Here is a 4,930-nt window from a genome sequence, read left to right as displayed (position 1 = left end):
AGTATGTGGAAAATAATGTTTTTTTTTTTACTTTAAACCGCATAAACACATTTCATTGCACCAAATACACAAAATAATGTTCTTTTTAGCATCGTCATATGACCCCTTTAACTACTTGTAATTAGAGTAATTTACATTTTAAAATGTTCATAATCAGATTACAGTTACTTTTTATGGATTGCATGATAACATATTATTCACAAAATGGCAGTAAATTATTGATATTTTTTTGATTATGCAAGTTACTAAACACTGGTGATGTATAGTTGTGAAACAATGTCGTCATCATATCCAGTGACCTTCAGTAATTGTTGATTCTGGAAGTCTGGACAAAAATATTTCAAACCTGGCGATTAAATTATGTGTTTTTTGAACCTTAAACCGCATAAACACATTTCATTGCACCAAATACACAAAATAATGTTCTTTTTAGCATCGTCATATGACCCCTTTAACTACTTGTAATTAGAGTAATTTACATTTTAAAATGTTCATAATCAGATTACAGTTACTTTTTATGGATTGCATGATAACATATTATTCACAAAATGGCAGTAAATTATTGATATTTTTTTGATTATGCAAGTTACTAAACACTGGTGATGTATAGTTGTGAAACAATGTCGTCATCATATCCAGTGACCTTCAGTAATTGTTGATTCTGGAAGTCTGGACAAAATATTTTAAACCTGGAAGACGTTGTCATTGCTGTTTTCATGTTTATTAATGTTTGTTCATATAATGCAGGGATTCACAAAAGTTTTTGTCAACCAAACTCCTTAAAATAAAATATTTACTTTACTTGCGGAAGTTAATGTTTCAATAATTTAACAACACATTTGCATGTTTACAGTTCTCTGATGTTGGTTAATGGTCACATTGACATGCAGGTAAAAAAATAAAATATTTATATTTTTAGTGTTTAAATTATTTTTATTTTATGATTTAATTAATTATTAGCTTTTTATCAACTCACAAACCTGCTGCAGCTCTTACATTAAGCCCAGTTTGGGAAACCAAGGTGTAATGTAATGTTTAAGGCATTTTATAATGTTGATTTTAATATATATTATTTTTTTGGTGTGCTGGGTGGTTTCCAGGACATTGGTCGTCTCTGTTGTTGCTATGCGTGGGTGGTTGCTACACAGTTGCTAAAGTGTTCTGTGTGGTTGCCAGGGCTTTGCTAAGATGTTCTGGGTGGTTGCCAGGGCATTTTTCGGGTGTTCTGGGTGGTTGCCATGGCATTAAGGTGGTATGGGTGGCTGCTAGGGCATTGGTTTATAATGCCAGGATTTTCTGGGTTGTTGCTATGCATGGGTGGTTGCTACAGAGTTGCAAAGGTGTTCTGGGTGGCTGCTAGGGCATTTCTAGGGTGTTCTGGGTGGTTGCCAGGGCATTGGTTTGTAATGCCGGGACTTTCTGGTTTTGTTGCTATGTGTGGGTGGTTGCAACACAATTGTTCTGAGTGGCATTTTGAGTGGTTGGTTTGTGAGGTCAGGGTTTTTTGGGTTTATGCCATGTGTGGGTGGTTCCTACACAATTGCCAATGTGTTCTGAGGGGTTGCCAGGGCGTTGCTAAGGTGTTCCAGGACACTAAAATCTGTGCCATGTAATTATTGTAGATTCGAGATAGTCTCCTCTTCAGCTTGTAGAGTTTCTGGAACTTGCCATAGGTGTTTGAGAGTATTGATCTGCCTTGGTCAGAACGCAGTGTGTGTGGCATCAAGTGGGTTGAAATGAAATCAGACTGGCTGCCAGCAAGTTAGATGTGAAGGACAACATGCTTCTGAACAGAAATGCCTCCTGGAGCTTGTGCACTCTGCTTTTGAATTTATTGCATTAGTCTGTAACTTTGAGGGAAAATGTGGCCAGTATAAATGTATACCTAGTATTTGAACACAATATCCCACCTCAGTGTATTTTGTAATCCTATTTTCACACCACTGAGCCTGAAGCAGTGCATTCCTGTTGAGTAGAAACTTCTTAAGATTTTCTTGTATTCATGCTGTAGCATCCTCTATCCAAATAATTTCATAAAGCAGGGACCAGGCAGCTTTGCCTTACTCTTGACCTTTAAAAAGCCACTTCAGCAATGTCAGTGAGCTCTTGTGTTCTTCTGAGACAGGTCTCAGAGTCCTGAGGTATCCCAGAATACACTGAGATTTCTTTGGCTGCTAATGGAGTCCAATTATGGATTGATGTAACTGATGATAACTATTACAAGTCTGGTTATTCTCAGTCGCACTCACAGATCTGAAGCAGGTCTTCAAGTACCTCAAGGTCTTCAAGTAGTAGTCATCCTAGTGATGAGAGGATAAATAATTTGCAAGGTGATGGTGGCCTAATCACAGTTCACACTTCTTGTAGATTATTTTGATTCTGTTGGCAGGCCACTTACTTTAAATCCCAGGCTTCATAAGAAGGAGATCAATTATGGAGATCAAAATCCTGTCTTGTAAGTCTTATAAAAGAATAAATCCTTCAGAATAATGCACTGGTGGTAGTTGAAAGTACCAACAAGTTGCAGCTGGAAGCACACGTCTGAATCCTCTATTTGGTTCCCCTTTGTCTTTTTTCCTAAATGGTTTGGTTTGTGAGCAGAAAAACTCACAAACTGTTTTTTCACAAACTGAGTTTCACAAACTGCCTGCCTCTTACATGTTTTAAATATTTTGACGAATTAGATCATGTTGTCAGCTGGTAGCAGAAGTGTAATGTAGTCAATTTAACTTATGTTGCCATGTTTTAGTGCATTCCGCAGAATTCCAGTGCATAAGCTGTGGAAAAAGTTTGCAGAGTCTTCTCATTATTAAACACACAAGGAATACAACTATTATTAAATAACTAGTTGCTGAAAGAAATACACATGATCAGATTCGCCTATGCAGGGAAAAGGCATGTGTGCATGTCATGGAGGAAAATTCCATTTACAGTAGCATGAGCCAAACATCTCTATAAGTGCACTTATAACTGTTAGTTGGCACGATAGGGAAATATTTTATAAATGCATCTTATTGATCATATTGTGAATAATTCATGCCTGCATACGTTGATTTTTTAAAGGTGCAGTATGGTATGTAATATTGATAGCTAGAGTTGAAATTCAAAATTCAGTCCCAGTTCCTCCTCCTCCTCAGGTTCGACACTCATTGTTGCCAGATACAACAAGGAATGAGCACAAATGACATGTAAGTCAACGAGCCTTACACTGTAAGTTGATTAATTGTTTTATCCGCATTTTAGTATTCTTCTGACCATAGAGATTTTTAGTTGGATGCAAGGGGAACAAGATGCTGCGTCCCCTAGAGGGGCTATGGGCATTCCTCATAGTGTCCTCTAGGGGACGCAGCATGAGTTCCCATTCGAAAAGGGAATGTCTCAGGTTATGCATGTAACCATGGTTCCCTGAGAAGGGGAACGAGATGCTGTGTTCCCTAGAGGACACTATGAGGAATGCCCATAGCGCCCTCTAGGAGACTCAGCGTGAGTTCCCATTCAAAAGGGAACCAGACATTCCAACACAGAAGCAGAATAACCGGCTGTTGCATTGTTTTTCGGCAAAACAAGTATGTGAACTTAACATGTTTCCTAAATATCTGCAAATATATTATGACATTTTTATGCTTTAGTACAGTCAAAAAAGTACATACAGGGCCTTTAAATTAATTACAGTAACATCATAATGTCAATGTTTCTATGGTAGTTTTACAATTCTTTAGAATTTAGAAACGAAGCCTTGTCTGAACACTTAAAATAATTTTAAAAGATTGAAGTTGGAAGGTTTTAAAAGGTATGAAGTCAGTCAGAAAACTAGTCAGAAAGACTATGAGATTGGTAGATGATAAATAGAGGCATTGCTAGGGTGCTCTGGACAGACAGACGGACAGACAGACAGACAGACAGACACAGACAGACAGATAGATAGATAGATAGATAGATAGATAGATAGATAGATAGATAGATAGATAGATTCTAATACTTACACACGTTGTGTGTGTTCACTATAATGGATGACTGCAGTTACAGTATGGTTGTGCATATGATGTTTAATGTTGCGCTTTACCCTAAAGATAAGTTATTCTGAGAATGAATGAGAAGTAAGAACGAAGAGCTTTGTGAAAAAAAGGGCAGAAAAGAGGTGACCCGGGAAAGAAATGGCTGTGTGAAATGACTCAGTACGTCAGCTCCTGGCGGGAGTAAAAACCGAAGCGGGGATTGGCTCCAGGAGGAGCGAGTCTCTGTACACTACGCTCATGCATATTCCATTCTGTTTCTTCATAAGTCATGGTCCATCACCTCCACACGTCTACTCTTGTGTGTCGAGGCAGAGCCGGAGTGTGGAAACGGCAAATTTCACCTGGGTGATCCACTGCTGTTATTTTTACACCCATGAGGTAGTGTAAATCAACGGGCATCCATCTGCAGGGACATACCGGTCCAACCTGAGTCCACAGGACATTCACACTCCATCTGTCCATCGCTTGATGCATTAATGCTCAGTAAGACAGTTAACACTGAATGAGTCAGTAGTCATTTTAGTAAGTAGTAGTTTAGCAAATGTCTTTTATCCAAAGTGACTTGCACTACACTTATTAAAAGTAACAATGGTTGTTCATGAGATCAAACAAGCCACCTTCTGATGTTGTTCCAAATCATTTTAAATTTATTTTTAATTAGTTTATATATATATATATATATATATATATATATGTATATTTTTTAAATGTGTATGGTCCTTTTTCCATATGACGAATAAAAGTATCCAAAGCTCCAAAATGACAAGAAAATCACCATGAAAGTATCATTAAAATAGTTCAGATGAATTATTATAGTTTTGTGTGAGGAACATACTGAAAATTAAGTCGTTTTTAACTCTTGAATCTCCTTTGTGACACATAGAGATGCACTACCATTCCTTAAAAAAAAAAAA

The sequence above is a fragment of the Sinocyclocheilus anshuiensis genome, unplaced genomic scaffold (assembly GCF_001515605.1).
Source record: "Sinocyclocheilus anshuiensis isolate Anshui unplaced genomic scaffold, SAMN03320099.WGS_v1.1 scaffold1159, whole genome shotgun sequence".
Lineage (NCBI taxonomy): Eukaryota > Metazoa > Chordata > Actinopteri > Cypriniformes > Cyprinidae > Sinocyclocheilus > Sinocyclocheilus anshuiensis.
Note: the sequence above shows the minus strand (reverse complement) of the source record.